This window comes from Arachis ipaensis, chromosome B5 (genome assembly GCF_059453495.1).
Source record: "Arachis ipaensis isolate K30076 ecotype BB chromosome B5, ASM5945349v1, whole genome shotgun sequence".
Taxonomy (NCBI): Eukaryota; Viridiplantae; Streptophyta; class Magnoliopsida; order Fabales; family Fabaceae; genus Arachis; species Arachis ipaensis.
The window spans coordinates 3,504,676-3,523,820 of NC_142440.1; positions in this window are offsets into that span (position 1 = coordinate 3,504,676).

Below are 19,145 nucleotides of genomic sequence, written 5' to 3' on the forward strand. Positions count from 1 at the left end.
CAACTTCTCTAATGTAAGCATTTGCTTCAGCATAGGATGCCATGTTATTGATTTCTGCATTCACCTTCTCTAGTATAAGCCCACCTCTCATCTATCTAATATCAATCACAAAGTGTTAGATAGTGTAGCAAATCAGGCAAGTGTTTCAACTTTCAATTACTAAATCAAAGATCAAAACATAACATATGATCCTATGCCTTCAGTAAGGCTGATATTATATATCTAAGAGCAATTATACAGAGAGGTTAATCTGACATTAGAAAATTTTATCAAAAGCCTAGAAATCAAGGAAATTAGATTCTTAATTTGACAGTAAGCAAAAGCAAACAACAATTGATATTAAATTAAGAATTTAAAAACCCTAAAATTCAGAAAAAAAAAAGTGAACAGAAGAAAGGAAGACATAATGTGGCGCTGGCGGATCAGGACCTGGCGTGGTGGATTGACTTGGCCATGCTGGGATTGAAGACGAGAGTCTGGAGGTGGCGCTCGAGGAAGTTCTCGACGGTGAGAGCAAGGACGTAATCACAAAAGTGAAGAGATTTGTCGAAGCTCGCTAAAGCAGCAACAATGTTTCTTGCGGCGGCGAGGTGATAAACGAAGCAGCAAGGGAGATGAGCGGCGATGGCTAACCTTTAGATCGAAGCCAGAACGAGATCGTAGAAGCTCATTGAAGGCAGCAGCGAGGAGATGAACGATGGCGGTGAACGGCAAGGAGATTCTAGTCGGAGGAGAACGCCGCTGAGGAGATCCTTGGTGGAGAAAGTTGTCGCTGGAGCAGATCGCGCCGGAGTAGATCCCAGTGGTAGGCGTCGTTACCTTACAGAAACAGTGTATGCGGCAGCGCGTTAGTTCTTCAATTAGGGTTGGAATCAGATAGTGTGAGGGTATTTTTAAATCATGGCCCAGAGAAGGGCGGTTTTAAACCGCCATAATCATGCAAAAACCGCCATTTTGCACAAACTCATTACGACAATAACAGATTATGCCATAGTATCCGAATATTATGGCAGATTTATAAAACCTCCATTTTATTAATGCCATTTTAAATCTTTTTTTTTTTGTAGTGGGAAAAGGCAAAGAGACAGAAAATGGAGGCAGAGGCAGCAGAGGAGAAGGCAAAAATGCAGACAATGGAACATTTGTTAAGATACATAATCCAGTAACAAGGAGGTAATTTACTACCTGAAATAGCTGCAGATTTGGATTCTTTGAGAAGTGCACTAACCTCATCCCATGCAAGATGATGTACGGGCACTAATGATCTGAATTATCAATGTTGGAATCTGAATACTTTTTAATTGTTCACTGTCTTAATGACTTTTGAGATATTTATTTGTAGTTTTTCATTTTGGTGACTTTATTTGTAGTTTACAGTCATCGATGCACTGAATTCAAATTACTATTATAATGATTTACTTTTACATTTATATTTTTGTTTTGTTTCGTGTGTTTTAGTTTGATTGGCTGTTGGTTATTTTAATAAATTAAAGCAGCTGAGTGGAAGAACGTATAAAGAATAAAAGAATTGGCATATTTTATTATAAATTTGGTTTTTTTTTAAAGTGTAACCCTACATTTGGCAGTGGTTTTAAATCCGCTGCTATATCTTAACGGAATAAGTCAACGGATGACATTTTGCAGCGGTTAACAACCACTGCCATCTCTAAGCAGTCATATTCTTACGATTTCGTAGCGGATAGAACCGTTGTAAAATTATACCGCTACAAGATACCATTTAGCAGCGGTTATACCAGCGGTTCCTATTAACCGCTGCTAACAGTTTAGCCGCACGCTACCTTTCAGTGGATATATCAACCGCTGCTATCCGTTTGGTAGCGGTTAAAAACCGCTGCTAATCCTGTACATAACCGTTGCTATTTGTCGGATATTCCACTGCTCCCACCTAGGATCTCCTCGCGGACAAAGAAGCCCAGCACTACAACATACAGCCAGCCACAGCCAACGCCCAGCAGTTCGGCACCACCCTTGAAAGTCGCACCCACCACCACCCTCGGTTCCTTGCAACTCGCAAATCGCACCCAGCATGCCATGACCACCCACTCACCCAGGACCACCCAGCGGACACAGAGCACCATTTCAAGTTAGATATGGAGCTCGAGCCACCGAGTTAGGTATGTAACTTTACTGAAATTGCTGTTCTGTTTGTTCTGTTGAATTACTAAAACTGCTTCTGGTTTGTGTTGTTCTGTTGAATTACTAAAAGTTTGAGTCTTGTTTTGTTTTGTTGTTCTGTTGAATTACTGAATTACTTTTGAGTTTTGAAGTGATTTAGTATGATTTATCATTTATCAAGTGTTGGAGGTTTTGGATCTTGATAATGTTAGATTGAAGGTAACATATAAATGGAGAAGTCTTGGAACTTGGGCGGTTAAGGTTATATTTCAATTGTGTCATCTGATGGTCACTACTGTTTGATTTGTAGATTATGTAACAGGTTTCTGTCTACCATGGTCTAGGTATAAAGGTGGACCAGCATTACCGAAAAAGTTGATCTCGTTGGGTGCTGCACAGAAGCAATATAGTGTTGAGGTTTACTCACTCATTTTAAAGTTGACTGATGCCAGAGATAACAGTGTGTCAACTATAAAATTAAGCAAAAAGGTACCAATAGATTTTATATGGGTTATCTTGTTGGTTTTGCGGTTATGTTGCACTAAGTCATAAGTACAGATGAGTATTGAATCCGTTAAAGTATGACACCTATTCAATTTTAAAAGTATATGTAATACACATTGACATTACTATGTCATTGATATTCATCTTTTATCCAAAAAGAAAAAATGTTGTTGAGTATTTTTATGTGAGGAAGACATTGGAACACCGACATGTATATCAAAAATTAATTATTAATTATTAAATTATCTAATATTATAAATTATATATTATTAAAATATAAAGTATATATTAAAATGAACTAAATAATACATAAATTTTTACACAAATAAAAATATATGACGATTAATTTTATGATTTTTTTCGTATTCAAATTATTTAATTATTTTTTTTACATGAATACATCTTTATGTATCAATAATCACCATATTAGTTTTGAGCCTCTAACCGTTGCTTACTTTGTTCGAAATTTGCATTTAGGGGTTTTATTTTATAAAAAAAGAAGTTTGTAATTATATTATTTCATAATACTATTTCTAAGTCTTATTCTTATATTTATTTTAATAATAAATTGTTTGTAATGAAATTTGTATAAATAATAATATTATTTTAAATAAATTTACAAAGTTAAATAAAAAATAATAAAAAATAGATATTATGTATTTGTTTTAGTCCTTTTTACATGTAAACATAATTTTGACTTATATCATCGAAATATTTTATTTTTAACAAAAAAGTTCAACACAACAAAATACACAAAAAACAAAAAACAAATAAAAAAAATCTAATCATTTGTCATCTTTAATATCACCAATAACAAAAGAATATATATCACTCTATTTTTTATAGCTAAAAGATAATCGGTCAATAATTATCATAACATCCAGCTCTTTATTTTAGAATAACATTTTATTTCTTTTCAACCAATATGTTTCAAATAAAAACAAAGAATTTCATTAACCATTTCTTATGCTTCTTCTTTCTACTACGAATTTATGTCCAATTTTTAAAGTGTTACTTTATTGTACCTAAAATAGTCTAAATATAATTTTGATTCCTAACATCAAAGACTCAAATATAATCTAAATACCACCTAACATTATTCATGATAGGATTGAACGGGTTTTTAATTTCTATAAAAAAGAAAATCAGTTTAAGATCTTCAAAAATCAATCAATTGATTGTTTGGTTTTCAAATGAACAACACTAACTAATTATATCATCATGCATAAAAACTAAGTCAAATTTAAAATTCATTCTTCATAGTAAATTTTTGTCTTTAATTTGTTATCGACATTTAGAAAAAGTAGGCAAATAATACAGTTCATAGAGAGATATATACGTACACATGCATATTACGTAGGATTTTGTTACTTCCATGCAAACACATATGTTAGTATTTATATATCAGAGCAATAATGACCCTCGATTTAATCGTGTCAGTGCCAGTGCGTCATTGCGCTTACGTCAGATTTTCTGGTGCACTAAACCTTAGATACTCTCCCACTTCTGGGTCCCACCATTCGTTACATTTTCGAGTATTTTAGCCCTCTAAAAAATTCAACTTATTCTAAAAAAATGATATTAAAAACAAATATAAGGAGGTGCACTTAAAAAAGAAGATTAAATTCCCATACAGTTTTTGTAAGTCAATTTAAAAATAAATAATCAAAATATCATTTTGTTCAAAAATTATTTTATTAAAAATTGAAATTTAAATATTAAACCAATAATTCACTTTTATATTTTCTTACATTTTCAGGTAGGAGGAAGAGGTGCCCTTCATTAGAGAGAGAGTATATATATGTACCATTAGGTATGATAAATGTGTGGTTTACCTTCTAAGTTTATGAAAATGGTTTCACTTTAATTTTGAGCATACAGAGTCTATCTGTTGTAAATTGTGATTGTTGATGCTATATATATATATTAAGATCTAAGATATGAGAAGCCAAATGTAGTACGTAATCTCTAATTAATAAGAAAAGGTGGCGCTAGTTCAAGAAGCATGCAATCCAGTTGCTTAGCTTGGATTCAATTCCCATTTCGCATTTCTAATTGTTTTTCTAATTTTAATATATAATTCAGAAAGTTTCTAATAATAAGCATTAGTTAATTAATTATGTGTGTATTTAGCCTAGAAATGCAACTTTATTACGTTAACTTATGTATTAATTAGCCGATATCAATATATATTGAAATAATATATTAATTATTATATATTAATTGTTATACATATTAACAGTGGTAAAATTTTTTTATTTAATGTTAAAATAATATATATTAATATAAAAAAATTAATAATAAAATATAAAAATAATTATTAACAAAAATTTTGATAAAATTATAATTTAATAATTAAAAAATTATTGAAAGGTATCTTAAAAAAATAATTTAATTATTAATTTTTTAAATATTTTGATAAAAATACAATTTAATTTATAAAAAATAATTTATTAAAAAAATATTTTAATAAGTAAAATTTAATAACAAAAAAATAAAATTTTTGTTAAAAGATATTTTTGTAAAAAATAATTTATTTTTTTGAACAAAAAATAAAATTAATATTAGTTAACATAAAAAAATTAAAATAAATTAAAGAAGAGATTTTTTAAAAATTATAAAAAATATATATATTTTATATATAAAGAAAAAAAGTGTCATTTTAATATTTTTCTATAAAAAAAATAAATTTTTTTCTAAAAATAACTATTTAAAGATTATCTTATTCCCACTTTTAAATTCTAAAGTGGTTAAGGGTGTTTCTGAAATACTACTTGCTGTACTGAAAATCTAACTACTATATATACCGAAAATTTAACTATTGTATTTCATATTTGAAACAATTTGTCCCGCTTAATATATATGCCTTCCAAATATTCCATCATTTTACAATTGAATTCCAAACCCCACATTTTTTAAAATTAAAAAATACATAAGATCAGACTATTATACATAAATAAATCAATCAATTTTTTGCTTAGAAAAAAGAGCCTAAATAACACATTTTCACTCGTGTACAATAACTATATATTACCGCCACTCAAAGTTTCTAGCTTCCCCTGTCACAAGCACGGAAACACTCACGTCAAATACAGACAAATATAAAATATTCATGTAATATATTCCTCTCACACAATTATATCAATCAGTAAGCTGTTATTATTATCTATCAGATTTCGTAGATTTACCATTTGTAGAAGAGGCTTGTCGATTAAAAAATTTAGATGTAAAAGTAGGATGAGCGACATATTTTAATAATATTATAATTTTTTCTATTTTTTAAAATTATGAAAGGTATATAAATTTAATAATATTATAATTTTTTATGTTTTTTAGATTTAATTTAAAAAAAATTGAAATATACAAATTAAATCTTTTGATGTGTGTACTTTAAATTTTTTATTTTTTAAATTTTTCGATTTGTGTATCTTAAATTTTTTTAATTTTTTAAATATAAATTAAAAAATAAAAAAATTTGATTTTTGTATCAAAAAATTAGACAATTTAATTTTTATATTTTTTTAAAATTAAACAATCTGATTTCTATTCTTTAAATTAAATTATCTCACATTTTAAAAAATATTACAGCAGTTTATAATTTAAAAAATATTATTATTAATTCATATCAAAAATAGAAAGTTCGAGGCTTGTCTCCAATGTGCAAACCCAGTTATTTTGCTGATGGTGAAGTCAAAATGATGCCTCACTAAATTCTCCTAGAATTCGAAATTGGTGAAATCATTGTTGGGAAATCTGCTCCTCTTCATAAAGAAGCGTGTCTTTTGTGAGTTCTTCAGCTAGATCATTGGTTATCATACATTCTATATCTCTTTCCACTACATTAAAAATAAAATCAATTTTAATTTAAAAATTAATTTAAATTAATTTATATATTAAAATTAAAGAAACGGATTCTTTTTAGTAAAAAAAAAAATTTGACATTATTCAGTGTTTGATTTCAACTCTTAAAAAATTAACTATCTTAATTATAATTATAATTATAACTTTATTTTATTTTTTTATTATTCTCACGGTTTAACTTTTTTTTTTATTATCGTTTTGCACTTGTTTCTTTTTTATCATCTTGTCTAAAAAATTAAACTTCTAAACTTCTATTATATTCTTCTTTTTAAATAGTTTATTTTTAATGATATCTTGTAATGTTAATAGAAGGTCATTATAGACTCAGGTTGAGGATAACTATTCTTCTTTGTTTTCATTTTTATTTTTATTTTCTTTTATCTAATTCCCTTACTCAAATTTTACTTTTCAATAATTTGATAATACATTCGGTTTGACATTATTTTTTTTTTCAAACTGTAAGTTTTTTTATTGAAAATTAATAAACTATGCTCTATGAATACTTTTTTTAATGTTTATGTTCTTATAATTGAATTTTTAAATTAGTTATTTTGTTACAATTAAAAAAAATATTTTTTTAATATTTTTTTAGTATAACTAAGTATTCTTTAAAGATTGTTTATTATTCCGCCTTTAGAAGAGAGAGAAATTAAAAAATAAGTAAATTCTCATAAAAAAACAAATAATTTCTTAAAAAAGTGAGTATTTAAATTAATTAAATAATATTATTTAAATAAAAAAAACTGACTAAAGATTAAAAATTTAAAAGACAAATAGCATTTTTTATTTTTGTTTTCATTTTAAGATGTCCAATAATTTTATTGTTTTTTTGAATGCCCAAAATATGGATGTAAAATTTGAATGACTACCTAAATTAGGCAAAACCTTTAACAATGTAGAAGATGCATGGCAATTTTGAATTGATCATGTTGGGAGGATGGGATTTGGTGTCCGCAAGTAATATTCTAACAAAAATGCAGATGAAAAATTTCTAAATCTTAGGTTCGTTTATGCCAAAGAAAGTGTTCGTAAATCAGATAAAAAAGATTTTTTAATGGTTATTTCTAAACGTGAAACAAGGGCTAATTGTTTGATAAAATTAGAAATCAGATATATTAAAGACATTGATGAATTGATAAGTTGGTGAAAAAGAAAACATTGGTTATATACGTTCAGACCAAAAAGATTACCTCTATATCAAAAGAATGAGAAACATGGCATACAGAGAGACAGACAGCTTATTAGTATATTTTCAATAAGAATTTCTAAAAAATTCATCATTCAGTCATACTATTCAGTTAGATCTGGAAGAACAAATAATAAATATTTTTTGGGCCGATGCAAAAATATCATGAATTTATGAATATTTTGGTGATGTGGTTATTCTTGACACTACATATAGTACTAGGATTTCGCTAGGGAGACAATGGATTATTTGTACAATGTGTACAATGGGCTATTGAGTTACAAAATGAACATCTCCCATATTATCTAGAATAACCATCCGAGTACTAGTAATAATAAACATCTTCCCAAAAGTTTAAACTAATTTTGGGGTTCACCAAGACTCGAACTCTTGACCTTTCGAATCTAGCACTCTAATACCATGCATGATACCACTCATCCCAAAAATTTCAGCTGATAGGAAAAGGTAACACTAATGATTATATCTCTAATACTCTCTAAACTTCCATTGTGCACATTGTATAAATATTCCATTGGCTCCTCATACTTTCCCATAGTACTAATAATGCTTGTAAGCCTTTGGGCGTGTTTGCAAGATTTAATCACTTTAGAGGGGTAGTAATATTTGAAGCTGCACTTAATTATGATGAGAGTTCAGATTCATTTGAATGGCTGTTTAGAGAATTTTTGAAGACACGCAAAAATAAAAAGTCTCAAACTATTTTCACAGATCAAGCTCTTGCAATGGTTAGTGGTTTGGCTAAGGTAATACCTAAAATATATTATGTTTTATGTTCTTGGTATTTGATATAAAATGGCATAAAACATCTTGGTAATTTTATGAAGAATAATTCTTATTTTTTTGCAAAATTTTAAAGCATGTATATATGAACATGTAGATGAAACTAATTTTAAATGAGCATGAAATAAATTTTTTGATGACTATGATCTTAAGAAAAATAAATGGTTGATAAGCTTGTATAAATTAAAGGAGAAGTGGGTAAGATGCTAAATGAACAATGAATTTACTATTGGCATGTGGAGTACACACAGGTTAGTAAAAGTTTGAATGCAAATCTCAAAAATTATATGAAACCAAATCTAAACATAATTCAATTTTTTAATCACTTTGAAAGAGTTGTCAATTATAAGAGATACAATAAGCTACAAGGTGAATTTCAATCCAGACAAAAATTACTCAGGTTGAAAATGATAAGTTCACTATTATTACAATAGGTTTTAGAAATATATACCTTGCTATTCTTTGATCTTTTTCAAGAGGAGTATGACAAATATTCTGCAGCTTGCATAAGAGAAGTAAACGAGAGAGACTTTATTTATGAATATATGGTTGCATTGAGTTTAAAGTAACATTTGATCCTTTCTTGAGTTCAATTTCATGTTGTCACGCAATCAAAGTTTTGGCATTTTGACATTTTATGTTGTCACGTAATCAAAGTTTTAGGTGTTAAAGATATTAAATTACTACCTGATCAGTATATTTTGAAAAGGTAGACAAGAGGAGCAATGAATGGATTAGTAAAAGATATGTATGGAAGAATAGTTGAAGAAGATACTTGTCTTACTAGCACACAATGGTTTAAGTCGGACTTCTTTCGGTTGAGACCTAGTTTTAGTGTGACCTAAAAGTTGTGTGATTTTATCGAGTTTAGAACTGAGTAAAGATCTCAAAAATAGACCCGATCATTATTTAAGATCAGATCTGGATTAAGACGAATCCGGTTTTATCCGGCTTCATGTGCACCTCTAGCAAGAGGTGTATTAGATCCAATGTTTTATTAGAATATTTTAAACATTTATCTAAAAGGTATGTAAAAAAAATTGAAAAAAAAAAAACAATTTTTTCAGTTTAGTTTATTCCTATTTGGCATTAATGTAAAAACAATTGGTAGATGGAATAATAGAAGAATTACTCTTAGATTATATGAACCAATTAACGTAATGTTACCAAAAAGTTATCAATTAATTTTGCCAGTTTTAAACCCAATTAACTTACCTAAAATAGCTAGACCAATTTGTTTAGATCACTTAACATTGACCAATGAATCCTTCACATAGAAGATATAATTAATTAAAATAATATTGGGTTAGCATAGACCAATGATATTGGGTTAGCATTGACCAATGGAATTGCATGTGACAGTGTAAGTCCTCAATCCCCTATGCCCAGGTCAATCCGCTATAAATTTTCACTTTGTTCTTCTCTATACAACAGCTTTTTATAAATAATAAATACTAAATACCACTTTCTTCGTTGATTCATTTGCTGCTTATTGGTCAAATAAACACAAAGTTTGACTCATCATGGTCCAAACCAAGACCATTTTAGCTTTGATTTTGTTTGCTTTGATCGTTATTCACTGCTACTCCATTACTAAGCCAACAAGTAGCGTGGACTCTGCTCAGGATGATGAGGACAACATGTGGTGCCTCCCCCCACCACTTGAACAACTAATGCCGCCGTGGCAGTTGACGGTAAAACTGCCATGTCGCCACCTCCACGCCACGGTGTTGATGGATTTTGGTCAACACAGCATGGTGTTAGGCATAGCGTTCCGCATTCCATTCACAACCAAGCCTTGCGTTTCTCTTCGCTGGATTTATACTTTTTAATTTCGGTTTCCTTAGCTTGTTACACATTCACAACTCATATCTAATATGTCATATATATACTGTATGTGTGTTTTCTTTGTTGTTGATCATCTCTTCATGGTTATGGTTGTATCCAAAGAATACCGTGATATTTGGTTAACTTAGGATTGAGTTTTGTTCTAAATTAGTTTTTGTTCAAAATAACTACTTTTTTTTTTCTATATTTGAAAACAACGATGTGATGATAATTATTTATTTTGATCTTTTATATATATTGCAGAGTGGTATGTTGGTTAGTAGTTAGTTTTATAAATATTTTGTTACATTTTATATTAATCAATTTAGTTAAATATATATAAATGGTTACAATAACTACTATATTTATATGAATATTTAATTATTTTTTTATTTTTTTCTTCACAAATAATTATTATATTAGTTTTGAGTCTCTAATAACCTTGCTTACTTAGTTCAAAATTTAGATAAAGACTCTGAAATCTGAACGGTTTAATTTTATTTAGAAAAAAAGGTTTGTAATTATTTCATAGTACCATGGCCGTGTCTTATTCTCATGTTATTACTACGTTTTTAAATATGGTGACCACTCGTATAAACTATAAAGACACATATTTCATCTTTTGCTAAAGATATTTTCATGTTGTATTTTAATTGGTTTTTGTATAATTTATTCGGTGTTTCTCATTACATATTATTAAATTTTTTAAAAAATTTTCTTTCCAAAAATAATAAAAAACATTTAATTTAGACTAAAACCAAAAAAATAATAGATTAACTATTAAATTTTTTTAAATTATTTATATAAAAAAAATATATCACATTCATCAAATATATAAATATATATATATATATATATATATATATATGTATAAAACAAGCTCAAACTTAAAATTTTTATAAATAAAAAAATAATTAATTTATATTCGTATAATATATAAAATAATTACTATATTATTATTATATTATAGATTAAAATTCACTAATTTAAATTTTCTTTTCATTTTTAATATAAGCATTAGGAATAAATAAAATTTTTATAACTAAATGTAGTATAACAAAATATATATAATATTAATTAGTTCTTAAAAAATTCTAAAAAAATAGTTTCTTTTATTTTAGTAAAATAACTATTTATTAAAGTAGACAAATTAATTATTTTTTTTCATATACAGTTTTTTTAAGACATAAAAATAATTAATTAAGACATTAAATAAGATAATTAAAGTCACTATTTCATTAAATTTTTAATTTAAAGAGAAATCCTAGTTAATTTTGGTATAGAAATTTCGTAAAAACATTGATAAAAATTATGTTGAATTTTGATTTATTTGATTCTCATTTAAATTAATTACTACATAAGTTAAAGTTCTGTTTTAAAGTTATATTCGAGCTTTAATCTAATTTTTAAAGTTTCAATTTACTTAGTTTGATTTTTTAACTTAGGTATCCGTGACTCATATTAAGGTTTTAAATGTTTAGTTGAAAAAAAATTAAAGTAAAAAAAAATTCAATTGTCACATCAAATAGTCGCTAGAACGTATAATGTAGTAGTCGTTAGTCCATCTCAGCATGTCGTTAACGATTTTGTGAGACCATGACAAAAGTAAGATCAGGAACCAATGTGAGTCATAACTATTAAGTTGGGAGACTAAATTGAGTAAATCGAAATTTTTGAAATTAGATTGAAATACGAACACAATTTCAGAGACCAATAAGTATTATTTCTTTGTTGACAATTAAGTTGTTTTAATGGTAATTAAGATTTAATAATGGTTTATAATAAAAAAAAGTATTCTTTTGCAATAATGAACCTATAGTAGTAGTTAGGGGTGTTCATAGATTAGATCATATCCATAAATCCACAGTATTTATCCGTATCTGATCTGTAATTTGTGGATATGATCTGATCTGTAAGATGATCGGATTGGATCCACACTCTAATAAGATATAAGTAAATAGGTTTAAAAATGTAAACAAAAAAAATTATTGACTTTTTTTATAAAAATAAACTTTTTAAATATTTTTTATTTTATGGATATATTTGATATCTGATCCAAACATAAAAAGTGCGAATATCGAATTTGATCTAATGAGTTTAGTGCGGATTGTATCGAAATTTTAGCCATATCCGATCTATGAACATCCCTAACAATAATAACTAAAAAATTATAATAATTATATTTTTAACTAAGAGGAAGTGCAAAAAAAAAATACTAAATACAAGAACATTTAATCAAATATTAAAAAAAAATTTTACTTTAAAACAATTGAACTTTGTTTCTCATATATATATATATATATATATATATATATATATATATATATATATATATATATATAATGTAATAATAATAATATGAAAATTGTTTTATATATCACACAGATATAAACGTTTTTTCTGAGTCTAAGAAAGATTTTGTAAGTCCCTAACCTTGTTATCGATTTTTGTAATGTTAGCCCTCATATTATCAATTTGATTCATATATAATGCGGATGATAAATTATTTGGTGATGTGCTTCCTTTTTTACTGTGACATACTTGTTTATTATTATTATTATTATTATTATTATTATTATTATTATTATTATTATTATTATTATTATTATTATTATTATTTTGTACATTAAAAAATAAGAGGCCAAATTATTGCCATAACATAATAGAAGTATAGAAGTTTATCATTCTTCTCTAATGGAGGAAATAAAATTCTTTTCAATAGTTTATTTAACGTTTAGTAGAATAAAAATAAATTTTATTAGAATAAATTTTAGTACGAGTTTAATATTTTTATTCATCATAAAATATTTATAGAATTACTCGTAGATAAATTTTTGAAAAAATAAAAAAGCATGATTTTTAATTTTATTTTTAATTTTAAAATAAAATTTATTTTTATTTTTAATTATATTAATTTTTTACCTTATATAATTATTCAATTATTTTTTAATTATATATAAATAAATTACTCTTAATAAGACTTTTTGTGTCATTCAATTATCTTTTTTAAAAAATAATTAATTATTAAAATAATTAAACTTTTCACAACAAAAATAATTAAAAAATTATGAACAAAAAAATTAACCATCATGATAATTTTTTGTATTTTTATTCATATTTTAATTATAAACATAAATATGATTTGATTATATTATTTATGAAATGTGACTATAGATGTAGATAAAATTTAGTTATATTACTTATATATAGTTTTATTGTATTGTATTGCTTATAAAGTCAGATTATAATTATGACAATAGAATTGTTCTGGTATTTTTATATGTGTGACTAATTGGTGATGTTAAAATATTATTCTTAATTATAAATAAGGTTTATGATTTAAAAAATCAAAGACTCAATTAAAATGATACGAAAAAGATGATGTAAAATATTCTACTTCTTTAAAATAAAAATATTCAAAATTCAATTAAAAATTATTTAAAATTTAAACTCAATAAAAATTTATATTCAATGTGTTTTGTATTAAATATATTTAATAACCTATTATATCATATTGATTGAAATTTGTTTTTATAATGTTAATTTTCTAATAACACTTTATTAGAAAAAACCATTTTTTTTAGAATTTTTTAAAAACTAATTAATATTATATATATTTTGTTACACTTCATCTTGTTATAAAAAATTTATTTATTTCTAATGCTTATATTAAAAATAAAAATAAAATTTAAATTAGTAAATTTTAATCTATAATATAATAATAATATAGTAATTATTTTATATATTGTACGAATATAAATTAATTATTCTTTTATTTGTAAAAATTTTAAGAGCTTGTTTTATATATATATTTGATGAATGTGATATATTTTTTGATATAAATAATTTTAAAAAAATCTAATAAATTTAATAGTTAATCTATTACTTTTTTGGTTTTAGTCCAAATTAAATGTTTTTTTATTGTTTTTGGAGAGAAATTTTTTTGAGAAATTTAATAATATGTGATGAAGAATACCGAATAAATTATACAAAAACCAATTAAAACACAACATAAAAATATCTTTAGCAAAGGATGAAATAGACGTCTTTATCTGAGTGGTCACCTTTAAATATATATACCATAAACTTGCGGAAAGGCTTATAATATACATTTTAGGTGAAAATTTTCGTGGATAAATTTAATGTGTAAATTTACAAATGAGACTCATTTATAAAAGTTTATACTAAACATAAACTAAAAAATTAAAAGATTCATCATAAAAAGAACAAACCTTTGTTGTACATAAGTGCCATTCAAAAGGCAACATTTCAGCACCTTTAACAAACTAGTTTAATATGTTTAGCATAAAAATAAGTGTGAATATCTTAATTATTATTTTTATTTCTTTATACGAAAATATTTTTATAAGAGTAATCACAAATAAAATGCCACCACACAGTACAGCACAGCATAGCATAGCATAGCAAATTCGTGAAAACCCTACTAGAAATAGTTGAAATGTCATAAGAATGGCTTGAATGGTAACTTAATACACTACAGGACAAGCAGTGAATGGCGGCGGTTTATTTGCCGAATTGTGGCAATTTTGAACCGCCACCAAACAGATTGCCAGCGGAACAACATCTGCAGTGCATGAAGGCGCGGAAGTTACATTTTGCGGCGGTTACTAGCAACCGCTGGCATAACCGCCGCAAATCAGCGGTTTTGCGTCGAACACCTTAGTTGCGATTTATAACCGCCACAGTTTTTTGGATCGTATTTAATGAAATTGATTTGCGGCGGTTTAAGAACCGACGCTATTTGAGACTTCGTTTTTTTAAATATTTTATTCGCGGCGGGTTGAAACCGCCGCTATTTCGACTTTTTTTTTATTTTGAGTAATTTTACAAACCTGGCCCTTTTTTTCTAAACTAATTTTAATTTAAAGAATCTTATCGTTACTTAATTTTCGTTATTTTTTATATTTTATATATTTTTTTCCATTTTTTTAATTAAATAATATTAAACTTTTTTTTTTGTAAAATGCTGCACTATGGAAAAAAAAACTCATTAATATTTAACTGCGAAGCAATCTAATATGTCTATTTTAATAATGTCAACAACGTATTTCAATAGTCATCCAAAAAGGTAAAGTACTTGGCTAATAATTAATGCCCCATATTTAACATAAACAAAACATGTACTGAAAATCTAAGTATCACATAAATCCTAATTTCTATGTTCCTTCATGTCTGTCCAAAGAATTCATCCGTGCAGCGATATCTGGAGGCAGCTCCCCACATTGCTGTTGGACTAGATAACTCAGTACACTCTCTATTGCCTACCTCTTCGTCTTCTCTGCTGCTAATTCATCCTCCATTGCTTTCCTCTTCAATTTTTCGGTCGTCACCTCCGCTTGTAGTTCACACAGCATCCTTTGGGCCTCTTCTACTTGAGCTCTATCCACCGGCGGCTGCGAACTCGGACGGAAGAGTTGACTTGGTGTCAGCCCGTGTCCCATCCCACGCACTCTATCCGGGTGCTCTTTGCCCAGAGCTTGGGCAACAGAATCATTCTCTGACAATATTCTTGTAGATTCATCCAGTTGCTCAATCTCAGATATTTTTTCCTGCAGGTATAAACAAAATTACACAATCACACTAGACTAATAGCATACTCAAGACATTTTAATTGCTAAACCCAACATGTTACAACATATATGACTAAGTGTACTTACACTAATCCTCCGAGCTTCTTCATGTATATAGCTGTCATCAGATCTTTTGTGATTTAGGATCCATACTTCTCCCCTACCAACTGTCCTTCCCTGTTTTTGTGACTGTGAGAATAAAATTTATCCCATGAATTTCACTTCTATAAATTTTTTCAATACTTCTAACATTGTTTACTCTATGAATAAATCAACACTAAAAGCCACTTATTATCTATTACAAGTTTATATTACCTCTTCTTCCCTAGCCCTTGCCAAGCTTTTAGATCCGCCAGTGTGCGTGTAAAGTTGCTTCTTTCGATTCAGTGCGTTTTGCTTGCACTTCGCCTATTAAAAATCAACAGTAAGCTTGAATTCAATGAAGTACTAAAACTTGCTATGTATAGTATACATATATCCTACGTTGCAAGAGACTCAAAATAATGGGGGCATTAAGTATACTAGTGTGGAATTTGAATAAACTGTACGTAATCTAAATTTAAGTATTGCTTTAACAAAAAGAATAGTTATACGGATGCAGTCCCTATTTACATATAAGAAGTTAACAATATTATTTTATTTCTAATATGCAAATGTCACTCATAACTCATACCACAACTAACGGAAAAAACATTTAGCAGCCCCTGTGAGATAGTCCAATAACAATCATATAGCATAAATTATAATAATAGGGGTACTCAAATTAAATTAATTGTCTTATATGGTAACCTACAAAAAATAAGGTTCTAATAAGGAAGAATGGTGTACACCAGTGTCAGCATCATGCATGTATATATTATGATCTTAGTCAAACAGCCTATGCTGGGAATTGATATATTAAAGTGAATTAATCATGTATATTAATCAACATGGTTCAAATTCAGCTCAATCGGAACAAAAGCTATTTATTTATACCAAATCATATCAACAAAACAAACGGAATACATTTTTTGATTTCAAGGAAATTCATTTTTTAAAAAAGTATATGTATTAAATGAATGGGGTACCTTTGTTGCAGGATCATTACGATACTCAATGAACCACTTTCAATGCTCTCTAGGAATTCCCTCCGGGCACTGCTCAAGAGTCTGCTCAAGTGTCCTTGTTGGTTTGTAATGCGAGTCAAACAGCCTCCCCCTTATGTCCTTCCAAGACTTCCCCATTTGTTTCAAAAATGTTTTCTTGATTAAACCACTGCTATCCTGGAAGTGGAACATCTCCTGCGACGACAATGTCCAGCTGTTATAATTGCAAGTTGAAGGTTTGATATGATTAAACAATGCCAAAAGTCATTACCTTTATACAATCATTATAAACCCTGTCTTTGCCCCGCACCTTTGCCCAACTCTTTTCACAGATAGGAAATTTGCTGTAATCAGAACCCAGCGCTCCTATAATGCCACTCAACAGGCCAGCTCCATCTCCAACTGCCTGCAGTTCCTCATTGAACCTCAGGATGATCTTGCTACCATTAAGAGACCGCTCCATAGCCTCCCTCACACTCATTTTAGCTTGCTTGGTTATTCCTCCAGAATCTATCAATAAAGAAGAAAAAATATAATTATGTGCTCAATATGCCCCACATGTAAGGAGCATAACAAAATCATAAGCTGATCAATTAAAAAGATTTAAAGTTCAACACTTGTTACCAATGAGTTCCTCATTCGGACATGCATCTATCTTCTTGTACGCAATACCGAGATTTCGTATGATCCTCTTGGCATCGTGCAGTGAAGCCGGAATCTTTGCATGCTCAAAGGCCTCACACAATAGCTCTAGTATCATTCCGAATGCCTTGTCGCTCACGCCGCACATGCACTTTATATGGTATAGCCTGACCAAGAAAGCCAACTTCGAGAATTTCGCACAACCTGGATACAATTCCTGCTCTCCATCCTCAAGCAGCTCATCAAAATGACGGGCCGCCTGACTAAGTTCGCTGTACAAATAAGGCAACTCTTCGGCATCTCCCTCAAAATCTTTGTTGCTCGAGTCATCTTCATCGGCAACAGAACCTGGAAAGTTGAATGCCTCACGAACCATGTCGTGCATTGGATCTCGGTAGACGCTACCAGGGTCAGTTTCTTGTGTCTTAGTAGAACTCTCTCCTACGCGTCTCTCCCCATGATGTAACCAAAAAGTATACTTAGCAGGAAACGGTTTTAACAGAAAATGATCATAAGCATCCTCTCTAGTTTGGAATAGCCGGAACCCACACGAAGGACATGGACAATGTATCATCCCATCGGAGGATGCATTCGCAAATGCGAAATCCAAAAATTTGTTCAAGCCGGCCTTGTATTCGACACTACCTCGTGGCCTTGAGATCCAACTCTTATCTATATCTACTTTTATGATGTTCATATAAACGAATGAATAAAACTTTAATAAGGAAATACAAATAGAAAATATAAAAAAAAAAATTCGGACAAACTGTCCAACGGGATATATTAAAGGGAAAATTATTCTAAAGGACCGTTAGGAAGATTTAATTATTAAAAGGGACCTTTAATACCAAAATTATTAAGAAGGACTAAATTTTTTTATAATATTTAAGAAGAAGAATCAAATCTTTTATAATATTTTTTATTTTTGTGATCTTTATCCAACAAAAATAAAGACAAAAGATCATAAAAGTAATAAATAGATAAATAAATGAATAAAAAAATTACTAAAATTTTTAAAAAAATAAAAATTGTTAATATAAAAATTATAAAAAATATATAAATAGTTAAAAATTAATATTTTAATAATCAAATCTCCCTAACGATCTTTTAGAGTAATTTTTTTAAAAGTAATTAACTAATTAATCCCAAGTGAATATTCATACATATCTATATAGCGTTGAGAATCAAATAACATATATTAAAGATTATAAAAAATAAATAAAAAAATAGTTAAGGATATATTTATCTCCTTATAATAAGATTTGGTTCTTCTTCTTAAATATTATAAAAAGATTTGGTTCTTTTTAATAATTTTAGTATTAAAGGTCCTTTTTAATAATTAACTCTTCCTAACGGGAGAGTAATATTCCATATTAATTCAATAAGTAATCCAAAAGAGAGAACGGGAGAATAACCTGGAAATGAAACATAAATAAAGGTACTTGTATCCGGGATAATAGATAGAATATAAATGGTATTAGGAAGGTTGCTTACTCATGGTCTAATTCTGCA